This window comes from Dipodomys merriami, unplaced genomic scaffold (genome assembly GCF_024711535.1).
Source record: "Dipodomys merriami isolate MVZ:Mamm:240054 unplaced genomic scaffold, mDipMer1.0.p SCAF_7, whole genome shotgun sequence".
Lineage (NCBI taxonomy): Eukaryota > Metazoa > Chordata > Mammalia > Rodentia > Heteromyidae > Dipodomys > Dipodomys merriami.
In genome coordinates this window covers 27,650,285-27,667,141 of record NW_027206290.1, presented here as the reverse complement: position 1 = coordinate 27,667,141, position 16,857 = coordinate 27,650,285, and positions in this window count along the sequence as shown.

Sequence of the window (16,857 nt, the reverse complement as noted above, 5' to 3'; positions counted from 1 at the left end):
TATACTCAATTAAATCATAAAGTAATCACAAACACTGGTTATTCATTTTGGTCCATTTGTCAACAGAGAATGTTTCTAACAGAATAATAAAAAGCTGGGGGTACTTTTCATAATATACCCATGTAGCAGGCAGAGTGGGCAATATTTCATCAGGTACAATGTATATCATTCTGGTAATTTTCTATTTTATTTCATTAGTGTGGTGCATCAAGGACTTCTGGGAAACATTGGCAGGTGAAGAACTGAGAGAGGAAAATGAAAGCAAAGAGGAACAAAGTGTGTAACCCAGTTTTTGTTTGGAGGACTTGAAGATGTTTTGGTGGAACAATGTGCACTTTATTTTCCATCTACTGTTCCTTGTAGTTTTAGTGACCAGGTTCTGTGGGCTGAGCACAGAAATCATATATCACAGGCAAGTGCATTCCAACTTTAGCTCAAAGCCACAGGTCATCTGTTCTCATTTTGCCTTAAGACAGAGTTTTACTATATATGTTTCCCTTTCAGGCTGGCCTTGAACTCACGATCTTTCAATCTGTGTTGCTTAAGGAGCTGAGATTACAAGGAAGCCCCATGACACTTGCACAATTTTAATTTTTAATAGATTTATTTATTTTTATTGTATTTACTTCTTTTGTTCTGAGGCTTGAATTCATGACCCATATGCTTTCTTGGCTTTTCACTCAAGTCTGGCGCTGGACCACCTTATCCACATCTCCACACCTCCGTTGCCAGTGACTTACTAGTTAATTGGTGATTAGAATATAAAAAGATTTTTCTGTCCAAGCTGGCTTCAAACTGTGTTCCTCAGATCTCAGCCTCCTTAGTAGTTAGGATTGTAATCACAAGCCACCATTTGCCAGATTTATTGAAGTAAATGATAAAAAAAAAAAAACCCTACATGTTATCATTGTGATACAGCCAAGCAAAAATATACCTGTAATATTTCTCATTTCTCGATGCCTTTTTTCAGTGTGCCATTTTCAGTTTTTATTTCTACATTATGTAATAAAAATAGCCCCAACAAGGGGCTGACAGGGATAAAGTTTATCAAAGCTGTTCCCAAGTCATTGTTCTCGGTTGTGTGCTTGTTTAAATTACTAGAACTTCTTAATTGAATTCTGGTGTTCTCATAAAAATGATATTGTTTTATTGGTGTTCCTGTGAGTGGTGATGACCTAAGTCTAATTCTGCCATTTAATTTAATTCTGCCATCTCCTTGTGCCATTTGGTGGATATTATTTCAATACTTTTTTATTGTACTTTTTTATTGTAAAAATGCTGTACAGAAGGGTTACAGTTACATGAGAAAGGTAATGAGAACATTTCCTATTGAACATTGTTGGCCCTCCTTTGTTTTCCCCCTATCATCCCTTCCCTCCCCACCTCCACAACTACACACCCTCCCCACCAAAGTTGTACATTTCGTTTTCAACATAGTGTTTCGTACATCTCATCGTAACAATGGGCCAACCTGTATTCTTATTTAAGCATTTTTTTAGTGATTTTTCTAAAAAGTCAAACTACTATGTGCAAATAGGAAGACATATACAGTGATTCAAATACTGATATTTATTTATTTGAATCTCCTATTTTTGTCATTGCATTTATGTTTCTTCACTGCAATTTCAAACAAAATGATAGAATTTTTAAAAAAAATTTTGCTGCTTAAAAGATCAATTACAATAATAATGAATAATTGATTGTCAAAACAAAAAATACCGATAATACAGAATTTTATAAAATATGTAATTAAAGTCCTTTCCACTTTATTTGAATGAAAAGCAAGGATTTTCTTAACAGGTTCACTATAGTGGCCATAGAAACAAATTGACCAAATGCTAGCCTAAGGAGAGTTCTGGAACGATCCTAAACACAGTAACTTCCTTCCCTAAGGGCTTACTATTGCTCTACCACCTTGAGCCACAGTGCCATTTCTGGCTAAAAGCAATTAATCAGAGATCAGAATCTCATAAATTTTCCTTCCTGGGTTGGCTTTGAATTGCAATCCTCAGATATCAAGCTCTGGAGTGGTTAGTATTATAGGTATAAGCAACTGATGACTGAGATTTAAGATCCTTTTCAGATTGTGAGTCATTCTCAGTTATTTAGAGTCGTTATAAAGATACTAAGAACATTTATTTAATGACATTGCATGATTTTTTCTTAGTCTTTCTATTTTCTTCTTAATGGGGTGATGTCATTCTTCTTGATGGCAATTTAGAATTCCATAGTGTATATATACCACATTTTCTTGGTCCATTCATCTACCGAGGGGCACATGGGTTGATTCCATAGCTTAGCTATGGTAAATAATGCTGCAATAAACATAATTGTGCTGGTAGCTTTAGTATGGCCTTCTTTGTGGTCATTTGGGTAAATGCCCAGAAGCGGGATTACTGGGTCATAGGGGAGTTCTATGTATAGTGTTTTGAGGACCCTACACTGCTTTCCTGAATGGTCAAGCAAGTTAACACTCCCATCAAAGTGTAGTAGCATTCTCTTTTAGCCTCATCCCCACCATCATCTTTGTTATTAGATTTCTTGTTAGTGGCCATTCTAACTGCATGAGGCAGAATTTCAATCTTGTTTTGATTTGCATTTCTTTTATAGCCAGAAATTTTGAGCATTTCTTCATGGAAAAAATCATATTAAGTGAAGCAAGCCATACCCAAAGAAACATAAATTCCATGGTTTCCCTCATTTATAACAATTAGTATATATCTAGGATGCTCCTAGAAGAGAATCACAATAGCTCAATAGCTATGTACATATCACCATATAAGATGATGCTAAGCAAAATGAATTCCAAGATATGGGAACAAGAAGTTTGTCTTCATTGTTGTTTTTAATGTACTATGTGATTTCTTTTTTCTTTCATATTATTTTTCCCCCATGGTGTATCCCCTGTTGTCACTATATTTGATTTTGGTACCTTGGGTATTGTATATATGTTTATCTGGACTAGAGAAGAGAAGGGGAACAACAAAACTGTGAGACAAAAGACAAAGGGAGAACCAATGTAATAGCAATATTCATAAGACATTATGTTTGAAATGAACTGTACAACTTGAGGGGGGAGATTGGGAGACGGGAAATGGGAGAAAAATTAGGGAGAGGGTAACAAGTTCAAAAAGAAATATACTCAGTACCTTATGTATGTAACTGTAATCCCCCTGTATATCACCTTGACAATATTTTTTTAAAAAATACAGACATTACATGAAGATTTAACTCTTATTATAATTGATAAGAAAGTGAGACATTTCTGATTCATGAAATCACCAAAGAGAAGACATTCTGGCCATACTGTTTTCTCAGTTGTAGTATTTGTTTCAAGTGTGTTCTGCTATAACAATCTAGTTTGCCTTTCAAGTTCAATATTCAGTAAAGAAACCTTTAAAATTCTTGTACTCTCCAAACAACTAAGCAAAGAGTCTGAACCCATTAATACCCTATCAGATTTTGTTTCAGAACTAATTGATTGTTATGGGATTTTATAGATTGCCTTGTTCTAAAGAACAAATGTGCTAGACACAAGCTCCCTCTGAAGAGCTGGTGGTATTGAGATTCATCTAGCACAGTGATGACCCTGATTAAGCAAACTGTTTGAATGAGAACTGAATCAAATACAGGCTTATTTTTAAACAACAATCCAGCTGAAATTAAAGAACGGAAAGGTGTCACAATTAACAAAATAATCAGGTAAACATCCAGGCATTTGGCACAGCACGACAGTCTAAAAATGATCTTCAGGTTTTTTCTAAGTTTAATGGAAAAATGACTTGAGCATAAATTTAAGGCTGAGGAAAAAGGCAGATGTCTACATTGCCAGGGCTGGGTGCTCCTTTTGCTGTTTGGAAAAATCACCTTGTTTTACAACTAATTCTGAGTTACTGAACAAGTAACTGTTTTCCTTAGGGTGTCAGAAGATGAAACACAGAGAAGTATGTATAATTCCTTATGCAAATTTTCACATCAACAGTTACCAAAGTGCTTTCCTAGGTGCCTGGAATGTCAGGAAGTATAATTATATTTGCCCATGCACCACAGAAATGATACTGAAATACATCATGAATGTTGTACAGAAACAGACACTTGAAGAAGAGGAAATTTACCATCCATTCCTTTTTTTATTTTTTATTTTTTTATTATGAAAATACTGAGCAGAGGGGTTACAATTACATGGGCAAGATAATGAGTACATTTCTTATCAAGCATTGTAGCCTCCTCCTTTGTTTCCCCTTCCCATCCCTTCCCATCCTCCTCCCGTCCCTCCCCACCCAGTACCACCCCCCCCATCAAAGTTGTAAAGTTCGTTTTCAACATAACGACTTGTAACATCTCATTGTTGCAGTGGGTCCACCTGTATCCCTATTTAAATGATTTGTTAATCCTCTTCACTCCCACAAATTATACCGACATCAAATACAGTGAAAGCTTGGAAAAAATTATATTAAGTGAAGTAAGCCAGGCCCAAAGAAACATAGGTTCCATGGTTCCCTTATTTCCAATAACTAGTATATGTCTGAGTCAAGCAGAAAAGGTCAGATAAGTTGATGTTAGGGAAATGAACCTTAAGATATGTATTCAAATGTGTTTTTTTCTTTCATGCGATTGTTTCTAACACATTTATAAGATTATTACCATCCATTCCTAATCCATTCTAATCCCAACAAGTAAAGAATTTTGCAACCTGGACCCTCCTACTCGAGTGAATTGGAGACCACTCCATTACCAGCTCAGGTAGATTCTGTGGAAGAGCAACATAGAAGGCCATGGTTTAAGTAACTTTAATATAGCATCTTAAAGTGTGAGCAATGGAAGTATCTGCAATGTTCCAGAACATATCCATTAGGAAATAATCGTATTACCATCCTATGTGTTATAATTTTATAGTGTTTCTCCCTAGCAAGTAATTTCAATAGCACTCCTGTTGATAATTCTCTAACTGATATTAAGTGATACTTATACTTTTTCAATAAAAATTCAATGCAAGGCTTAACTAAGTAATTACTAATGAGAATAATTCACATGAATGCATGGATTTAAATGTCACAGCAATTTATGTATAAATTGTATACATAATATTATGTATAACTGTATACATAATTGATGTATTGCATGCAAACACCATGAGAAACCGGTTTTCCCAAAAGATTTATGCTATGAATTAAGGCATAACATACATTCTGTAGAATAAATAAATGAATAAAATATAATACATGGCCCGACATGTGTGGCTCACACCAGAAATCCTAGCTACTCACGAAATTGAAACATAAAGGATAGTAGTTGGAAACCAGCCCAAGGCAGAAAATTCCCCAAGACTATCTCTATTCAGAAAAATAAGATGTTGTAGTATGCCTCAGGTGACTACAGTGCCTGCCTTGAGAAAGACATCTGAGTACAACTGAAGGCAATGAGTTCAAGCCCTGGTAAAAGCGAAAAAGGGATGGAAGGAGACAGACAGACAGACAGACAGGTAGATAGAGGCATACAAACATGCATATATACATGCATACATACATTCATAATACACACATACACCTTGAAACATACATACATATATACATATTCCATGTTTGTCTGATGCTTGCAATACTAGTTTTGCTGATACAAAAAATTTCCAAATAAGTATTGATAGTTCAAGTCTGTAATCCAAGCTAATACGGAGTTGGAGTCAAAGATCTTGAGATAATGGTACAAAGTAAACATAGGCAAAAAGTTTACAAGGCCCCATCTTAACCAATACCTGGATACAGTGATGCATGCCTGTTATCTCACCTATGTGGAAAGTGTTGAAATATTAGCAGGATTGTGGGGAAAAAATTCCATGTTCATGGATTAGAAGACTCAATATGGTTGAAATCTTGCAATATTGTTAAAATTATCCAAACCAACCTATAGATTAAATCCAATTCTCATCAAAGTTCCAATGACATTCTCCACAGACTTACAAAAAAAAAATTCCATATTTTATTGAGACACAAAACACTAAAAAAGCCAAAGAAATCTTGAACAATAGAATGAAACTGGAGATTTCACTAGTGTTCTACAAAATACACTTCAAAGTGTCAAAAGCCCAACACCAGGACATAGTTACATCTAGGAGGGAGGTTGAGGCCAATGGTAGAGGAATAGAGAAACAAAAGGAGCAAAGGAAAAAGAATGCAGGCAACAAAGGAGGAGGCAACGATGCTTGATAAGAAATGTACTCATTATCTTGGCCATGTAATTGTAACTCCTCTGTACGTACTTTCACAATTTAAAAAAATCAAAAAAAAAAAAAAAAAAAAGAGAACAGAAGAGTCAACCTGGAGGAATTTCTTGTGACAAAGGAAGAAATAATATCAACAGAGAGGAAGTAATAAATGTGTGATGTCTTAATATACATAAATAAAAATCCAAACTGACAACCATAAAAAAATAAAAGAATGCAGGCAATAATTCATTGTAAATGCAACAAAATTAAGAAAAGTAAGGAAAGTGTGAGTCAAAGGAAAGTAAGGATGGTTAAGGGGTGACACTGATTAAAATGTGTTATATTCACAAACTGCTTTGTTAAATGGCATCTCTTTTGAACAACTAATTCCAGCTTATAAATAATAAAATCTAGCCAGGCACTGGTGGCTCATGCCTGTAATCCTAGCTACTCAGGAGACTGAGATCTGAGGATCGTGGTTCAAAGCCAGCCCGGGCAGGAAAGTCCGTGAAACTATCTCCAATAAACCACCAGAAAACCGGAAGTGGCTCTGTAGCTCAAATGGTAGAGCACTTGCCCTGAGCTGAAGAGCTGAGGGACAGTGCTCAGGACGAGTTCAAGCCCCATGACCGACCAAAAAGTAAAAAATAAAAAATGAATAAAAGCTGAATTCAAAACAAGAAAAAAATGTATAGATATCAAGAAAACATAATACTAATATACAAACAGACAAATCACTGAAACAGAGAATGCAGAATATGCACAGGTGTCTGTGTGTGTGTGTGTGTGTGTGTGTGTGTGTGTGTGTGTGTGTGTCTAAGAGCCAAAAATAAACAAAGGGAAAGGTACAATACTGGGAAAACTTGATATCACTCTAAAATGAATTAAAAATTTGAATACAAAGCCCTAAACTATAAATCACTAGAAAAAGAACATGGGACACTGACCTCAGTATCAGTTTGTTTGGATGTAGCCTTAATTGAATAGGGATAAAAGCAAAAATTACACATGGAATTGCATCAAATTAAAATGTTTCCTCTCAGCACCAATAAAAATTGAGACAGACCGCAGAAAGCGAAAAGCATGTATGCATTATACATCTGAAAGTTGGTTAATATTCAGAATATATCAAGAACTACAAACACTTGAAACAGCTGAAGCAAAAATCCAATAGGCCTTTTCTGTTTGTCCTAGGTATTGCAAATAAGGGAAACCATGAGACCCATGTTTCTTTGGGCTGGCTTACTTCACTTAATATAATTTTTTTCCAAGTCTTTCCATTTCCTAACAAATAGGGCAGTGTCATTCTTTCAGATGGAGGCATAGAATTCCATTGTATACATCACATTTTCTTGATCCATTCATCTACTGAGGGGCATCTGAGGGGCATAAATAATGCTGCAATAGACATATTCATGCTGATAACTTAAGCTATGTACCTATGACCATATAAGATGATGCTAAGCAAAATGAACCGCAAGATAGGGACACAGTGGTTTTATCTTTCTTGTTGTTGTTTTTAATGTATTTATAATATACCATTTTTTTGTTTCTTTTTTATGTTTTTCCCCTATAGTATATCCCTTGTTTGCACTGTATTTGATTCCGGTGCCCTGCATCTTGTATATACATTTTTCTAATTTGGGAAGGGGAAGGGAAATAACAAAATGCTTAAATAAGGATAAATGTTTACCCATTGTATCAATGAGATGTACAAGACACTATGTTGAAAACGAACTTTACAATTTCAGGGGAGGAGGAGGGAGGAGTTGGGAAGGTGGGAAAGGTAGGGATCGTAGGGGAAAAACAAAGGAGGTAACAATGCTCCATAGGAAATGTACTCATTACCTTATTCATGTAACTGTAACCCCTCTGTACAGTATACAAAAAATAAAATAAAAAATAAACAAAAATAAATCCAGTAGTCCAATTTTTTTAAATGTGCTAGAAAATGGAATGCACATTTCTCAAAAGAAGACCGGTAGAGGTCCAAATAATATATATATATATATATATATATATATATATATAATATTTAACTATATCATTAACCTCAAGACCACAATCAAGAACCATATGTCAGGCTGGGAAGGTGGCTCAGTGGTAGAGCGCTTGCCTTGCATGCCTGAGGCCCTGGGTTCGATTCCTCAGCACCACATAAGCAAAAAGAAAAAAGCCAGAAGTGGCGCTATGGCTCAAGTTGTAGAGCGCTAGCCTTGAGCTGAAGAGCTGAGGGACAGCACCCAGGCCTAGAGTTTAGGCCCCACGACCGGACCCAAAAAAAAAAAAAAGAACCATATGTCTTCCATTAAAATGACTATTAAAATGAGAAAAACATAACAAATGCTAACAAGGAAAAAGGCTCATGTATACACATAGCTGATAAGATGGTAATTTAGGATAAATATTAAGGAAAAGAGAATAGCTAGTCCTAAGCATACTAAAAGTAGAAGTATTATAAAGTGTAGAAATCACACTACTGCTATGTATACAATAGATGTAAAAATCACCACGTCAAAGAGACATTGCAATCCCATGTGTTTTACAGCACTATTCATAATACCCAGGATACTAACTGAATCTAAATACCCATTAGCAGTGAATAAAGTAAAGTTAATTCTAATACATAATGAGATACAATTGAGAAAAAGAGATATCTCAGGGTCTTTATACTCGCAATGACGACTGAGGACCTTATGTTAAATAGTCAAAGCAAGAAAAACACCCAATTTCACATATACAGATTCTAAAACTATTGATCTCCTAGAAGCATAGAATGATAAGTCTTAAAGACAGCAGAGAAGTTGGGAATCAAGAGGAAAAGAAGTTGATCACTGGATACAACATAGAATACCAAAGAAGAATACATTCTTATCTTCTATGCCACAGATGGGTGAATATAATGATCAATACAGCATTGTATAGCTCTAAATAGAAGACAGGGATTTTTAAATGCAAATCACAGAGAAAATATAAATTCACAGCAACTATTTATTCTCTGACTCCATCAAGCCAGATTGTTTCAGGTCCCTCAGATAAATTAGTAACTGTAAAGAGATGAAGTTCTTACATTCTCTGTGACACAGATATTAAATAACAAAAATAAAGAGGTGCTACAAAGACAAGTAGTGACTTTCTGAATGCTTGTATAGATCTCGAGGTGATGAACAGATCTACATGCCACAATGGCAGCAGTCAGTATCAGAAACAGGGCCCTGAAACTATAATTGACTTTTCATCTGAAATGTAGGAAAAATGATATGTAAACTGCCTTTATTTATTCACCACTCAATACACAAATGAATCAAAATACCACACTGAGGAGGCTGAGGCAGGATGGTCAAAAACAGGATCCAGAAATCAGGACTGGCTGGGCTATAGTGTGAGACCATGTCTCAAAGAAAGTTCATATTGTTTTTCATAATTATGTCCTCATAAATATGTACCAATTTTATGTGTCAGTCTAAACACTGAGAGCAATTAACACAAAGAGAAAATCAGTGACACTTCATTAACTCAGAAAATAGTTGGAAAATATGTGCATTAGACTCATTGATCTTCAAAGAAGTTTCTAGACAGTACAAGCCAAATTTAGAAAGAACACTGGCATATATATATATATATATATATATATATATATACAATTTTTAAAATGAAACAAAGAATAAAAGAATACAGGTAGATTGAAAGAGCAGACCTTGGAATGATTAGGATCCTTTCTATCGCAAGGAAATATCTTAATTAGTCTACACCTAAACCACTTATACTTTAAAGACACATAACTGGTGGGGATGGGGGAAACAGGATGGAGAAATAGAAAGGAAATCATAAGGAAGTCATACATAACATGACAATGTTTTGCCCTTTACCTGTATCCCAGCTTCTTGGCTATTGTCTATTCTCTATCATTTGGTCAGATGTGCATTTCAATTATCTTAAAATACCATAACCTGAGAAACTATGGCTCATTAACCTCAACTGTACATTCTGGCATGCTAAGTCCCTCTCTCAGTACATCTGCTTACTTTATGTATCTAACTACTACCCATAAATTTTGTCTTTTACTTTAGATCAAGAATCAATGACATTGTCATGGACACTTTTTCTGACACTGATTCTGTAGTACTTTATATCAGGTTGCCTTATTACAAACATGCAAAAAGAGGCAGACCATCACAATGATGAAATTTAAGCTCCAAGATCCCTTTCCATCTGTATTGCTGTTTAATCTCTTTCTGCTTTAGATTTTTGTTTGGACTTTGTGATCTTTTTCTTTAAGAGGCTGTCAAATTATAATCGTTTCACGCTTTCTCACATCTAGGTCTATTCTTACCTTCAAAGAATCACTTCTTTCCTGCACAGTGAATCCTTATCGTTATTATTTAATGTCTGTCTCTCAGAGAAAGGAAGGATTCTGTCCCTTTATAACTTGAGGGTCTAAAACCAGTATCGGGCCTAAAGTGGACATCAAGCAAACATTTGCTGGATGAACAAGCAGAATTTTGATAAAGATATTTCTTCTCATGCATGATTTTCTCTTTAGTCAAAATATCACAGGCACAGCTCTGTGGTCTTCCTGCCACTGTATTTTTTTTCCTGTAGAATTGGAGATAGAGAAGCTTCTTACTGTTCAGCATAGCATTGCATTATAGATAACATTTGTCGTAGGGCAGGATTACCTTCAGATACCTGTATTTGTAAACCCTTTAGAGAAAGCATGATATATTTCTTCACAGATCCCTTTCTTAATAGAATTTCAGGCAGCTTTTGGAAGCCGCTGAAATAAATTGCTTTTAAACATGTGTGTCATATCACATTAAATGAGGTTACGAATCAATATCCACCAAGTGCTATAATACACACCCTCACCATAAAATGGAATTAATCCTAGATTACAAACAGAAATCCTGTCCTGATCTTCCCTCCAACCAACTTTCACTTCTTAGGAGTATGAGCTTTAGAGATGACAGATGACTAGAAGAATCCATTATAAGCATCCACTATTTTGCCCGCTCAAAAGTAATTTGGTTCTGCATTAATAACTCACTTCACAATCTCACATAAGCTCAGTTTAAATGTCCAGGTTCTTAAATGAGATTGCTGATTTTATGAAAAAGTCTGATTTTCAGAAAGTTTGATGGCCCAAACTTTTTGTGTTTCATCATCAAAACTTGGCACTGGACATGTGACAAAATTAGAAAGTACAGGCCAGTCGAGTCTCAATTTTCTTTCTGGTCCTTTTGATTTGCTAGCCTCAGTAGTAAAAATGTTTGGAAACACCAGTTAAAGACTTGATTAAAAAAACTCAAGTCATTCATCAACTTATCACCTAGTGGAAATGTTACACTTACACGTAATATTATGTGTAATACCCTGTGTACTATTTATGCAGAATTGCAATTAAATTCAACCTATTCTCTGTGTGAGAGAGAATAATAGTATAAGAATAAAGAGAAAGGAATTTAATAAGGCAGCGTGGGGATTTAGGAAATATTTAATAATGAAGTTATGTTTCAAAGGCTTTGGATGATGAAAAGTCTGCTATTTAGTATATGGATAAAAGATATTTTAACTGACAAAGCAAAATTACTTCAAGAAGGAGAAAAAATCCAAAATGACCAAAGAAATTAAAAAAACTAGAAATTAAAACATTTTAAAAGCTAAGAAAATACTGAGGTATTTATTACAACAAGGAGATGGAGGAAATGAAATAGGATTAAAAAATATGTATGTGCCAAACTTCTTCTCCCGAGGAGTATTGTTAAGTTTTCTGTCCAGCTGATATGCATGGTGAGCCTCCTGAGCATAACTTTCCCAGTAATCAGGATTAGGTGTGTGAGCCACTGGCTTCCAGATTTATTATTTATGGTAGTTAGAGATGGACTAGTTTGGGAATTGTTTACCTGCATTGTGTTATTGAGTTATGCTTAATTTCCTTTATTCTTAATATGAAGCATTCCATGACTGATAGCATTGGTTGATTTCCCCAGTATTATTTATGTAGCACCATGTTTCTTGAGGTCATCAAACGAAACACTTTCGTCAAACTTTTCTTTTAGTAAAATTTTAATAATTTAATAGAGCCACTTAAGAATTAATTTCAAGTTGTAAATAGAAGGGTGGGTGAATGCAGTCATAATAATATATATATATATATATATATACATATATGAAGTATAACTAGGTAAATTGAGAGGCTGTCTGGGGTTGGGAGAAATGGGGAAACAGCGTGGAATGGATGACATTGATCAAGACCTATTGCATTCACAAACTAATATGTTAAATTGAGAATTCTTTGTACAACTACTTAAAGATTTTATATATATATATATATATATATATATACATATATATATATATACATATACATATGGTAGATTTTGAATATATTCACATTCCAGACATATGATCAGGTAACTTTTATGACAATTGGCTAAAACCTTACCCACTGAAATGATGTATCTATAGAAGGATATGGGTAGCATAGGTTATCAAATAGGGGTTCTGTTATATCATTTTTCCCACGCAGAAAGCTACAAGAACAAAGAAGGTTATGAGGAATAAAGTAAGTGGGTTAACATTTTCTTCTTTAGTCCTTCAAGGACTTTACACATTATAAATACTGGTATCTATATTCTCACCTGAATAAATTCAACTGGGAAATTAAGTATAAATGACTTTATGCCATGATTGTCAAGTACTCTAAATAAATCCTGCTATTATTTATTTATTTATTTATTCATTATTTGCTTATTTACCCAATACAAGGGCTTAAACTCAGGGCTTCTCAATGTTTTGTTTTGTTTTGTTGCACTCAGATGATGGTGTTCAGCTAATTGTTGGTGTTCTACCACTTGAGGTACACCACTAGCTGGATTTTCCTTGTTAATCAGGGAAGAATTTTGTACTATCATCCTAATTTCATCTTCCTGATTAGTTGGGATTTAATTCAATTAATTTTGATCCAAATCATATTGCTCACTGTTTTACATAGAAATCCATATGTCTAGGAGCACAGATTTTAAGAAAAAGAAAAGAAAACTAAGGTTTTGCTATGAGTGAATTAACATTCTAATATTTCTCAACCCTAGAAAACTTTGTCACATTTATCTATATAACTATAGGTGATATAGATAATCACTATAAGCAATTTATCATCTATCTATCATATTTGTCTTTTTTTCTTTTTTATTGTCAAGTGATATACAGAGGGGTTTCAGTTATATAAGTAATGAGTACAATTCTTGTCATCCTTATTACCCCTTCCCTCAATTTTCTCCTACTTTCCCTCCCCCCCAAACACCCCAAGTTTGTATATATCATTTCCAACATATTGTCTTGTGTATATCGCTGTTGCATTGGTGGTTCCCCCTTGTCCCTTGTCTCACCATTCCATTATTCCCCTCCCTTCCCTAATTCAAATAAACGTATGTCCAATACTAGGGGAGCAAAATCATGTTTGTATGTCTATATCTATTCCTGCTTTAATTATTAGTTTTCTTTAATTTCGTACTATGACTTTGCTATATATATATATTTTCCTTTTGCTACTCTTAGTCCTTATATAATCCATACTTTGGTGATGTATTGTTAAATGTGTTTTGTGTATATTGATTCATTTTTCAAAAGTTCTTACAAGAAATGTACTTCACAAAATGTAACTCTATATACACTAAATGCAGACAAGCATTTGAGCACAAAGGAAGTGAGTCTCTTGAATAAAGCAAAGTGAGGTCAACCTTGAACTGCTTGCAGAAAGTTAGTTGGAAATGTTGGGGAAAAAATGAGGTTCCCAGTTATTCATCACAAATGACATTATATAATTGCTTTTGACTATTAGTGTCCATTGCTTTTTCAAAATGAATCATAGAACGACCTTCTACCTGGTTGTTATTTTTTAAAGCCAGCTTTCAGTTGAGGAATTATTTTTATGGTTTATATAAACAACACAGGGTACAAAGTCCAACACTGATAAACCCGAGACTTTGCTTCATTATTCAGATAATTAAAGGTAATTTTTACTGTGGAATTTGGGATTTATTTTCTTGATATTAATTTATCATGAGAGTAAACTCATTCAAAACAATTGCCTATTATTTTTTAAAAGCCAGTTGACAGATTTAAATGATAATGTTTTAGCTAGATTATTTGTGTGTGTGTATGTGTGTGTGTGTGTGCTGGTACTTGGGACTTGAACTCAAGGCCTGGTATTCACTCTGCCACTTGAGCCACAGCTCCATTTATGGCTTTTTGAAAATTTATTGGAGATAAGAGTCTCACACACTTTTTCTGTTAGAGGTGGCTTCAGATTTCGATCCTCAGATCTCAGCCTCTTGAGTAGCTAGGATTACAGGCATAAGTGACTAGTGCCTAGCCTACCTATACTTTTAGGAAATTTTTAAATTAATGAGTACATTAATGGGCGCCTAATTAATGAGTACATTTTCTACTGAATTTCCAAAAGCATAACTGGTTTCTGTCCTATTTAAACTTCCAATGCAAGTCTCCCTATAAATTCTCTGGCTTGCTAAAACACTGTCAAAATGAACAACTATGAGAGATTTTTCAAAGAATGGTTAAAAATACATAAGGAGTACAGGCCTTGAATTGATGGAGAACACAACTGTTAATCTGGTTAATTCTAGGGGGAAAATGTGTGGCATAAATAGGAGCAAATTATTTGATATTGTTTAGTTCTATTGTTTTATGTTTGGCAACTCTACAGATCATGATAGACACTGAATAAAAGTAGAGCGTATCTTAGATATGAATACTATGGTTTAAGAGAATCGCCAGTTTAAATAAATAATTTATTTCAAGAGTACAAACATTCTCATTTGGCTGTGGATGGAATGTGTTTCTCAAGGACTTAAATGTGGGATTTGGGGCTGCATTTTGTACTATCAAGAGCTGAGGTGATTTTTAAGAGGTAGTCTGTTGGCAAGTTTTTAGTCTGTGGAGTATACACTTGTGGGGGATTAATGCAGTTTATCTTGGGACCATAATCTCTTCCTCTCACTCATAGTGAGTGACACAAGCATCTAGTGTCCCACACAAGAGCCCATGGGGTGCTTTTGGACCTTTTTATTTTAATAATCTCATGTATTTTCCTGAAAACAAAAACTGATAAACATACAAACTTTTAGATATGAAATAAAAAGCATTGGGGGATATAACACAGCTTAATGAATGCATTTAATATTATTGTACTGTGCACTTGAAATTTTGTAAGAGAGTAGACTTTAAGTTTCTTTTTTTTAAAATGTTTTTATGGTGAAAACACCATACAGAGGGGTTACAATTACATCAACAAGGTAATGAGTACATTTCTTATCAATCATTGTTGCCTTCTCCTTTGTTTTTACCCTACCATCCCTGCCTTCCCATCTCCATGACTACCTCCCACCCCCTAAACCCTCACACTGCACCCCCAACCCTGCACCCCAACCCCCCCACCAAAGTTGTAAAGTTCATTTTTAGACATAGCATCTTGTACATCGCATTGTTGAATGGGTCCATCTGTATCCCTATTTAAGCAATTTGTTTTTTCCCTTCCCCTCTCCAAATTATACCAACATCAAATACAGTGAAAACAGGGGTTATATCATGGGGGAGGAACATACAAAGCAACAAAAAAATCACCTTATAAATATATTAGAAACAATAGGAAGAAAGAAAATACCACTTGTGTCCTTATATTGGGGTTCATTTCATCTAACATCATTTTATCTGACTTTTTCTGCTTGTCTCAGACATGTACTAGTTATTACAAATAAGGGAAACCATGGGACCTATGTTTCTTTGAGCCTAGCTTACTTCACTTAATATAATTTTTTCCAAGTCTTTCCATTTCCTAACAAATGGAGCAATGTCATTCTTTCTGATGGAGGCATAGAATGCCATTGTGTATATATACTACATATTCTTGATCCATCTATCTACTGAGGGGCATCTGGGTTGGTTCTATATCTTAACTATGGTAAATAATGCTGCAGTAAACATAGTCGTGCTGATAGATTTAGTATGGTCTTGTTTGTGATCATTTGGGTAAATGCCCCAAAGTGGGATTGCTAGGTCATAGGGGAGCTCTATGTGGAGTCTTTTGAGGAACCTCCATACTACTTTCCAAAGTGGTTGAACAAGTTTACACTCCCACCAACAATGCCTTAGGGTCCCCTTCTGTTCACATCCCCTCCAGGATCTGTTGTTATTAGAGTTCTTGAGTATAGCCATTCTAATTGGGGTGAGGTAGTATCTCAGTTTGTTTTTATTTGCATTTCTTTTATGACTTTCCACTTCAGGGATGTTTCTTTCCTGAAGAAACTTATTTATTGGGCAGTTGTTTCTTTGAGGGTTTGTTGTTGGGTGATTTAATTTTTTGATTTCCAGCCATACTTTAGATATGAGACCTTTGTCCATTGTATGGCTAGTGAAGATCTCCCAATCCATGGGCTTTCTATTGACCTTGCTAGCTATGTATTTGCCATGCTAAAGCTCTGCAACTTCATGCAATCCCTTGTTTAACCTTTCTTTGACTTGTTGTGTTTCTGGGTTTCTATTAAAAAAATTTCCGCCCATGCCAAAGAGACCTAGGGTTTCTCCTATTCTGTCCTGTAATGTTTTCAGGGTGTCTGCTTTGACTCCGAGGTCTTTGA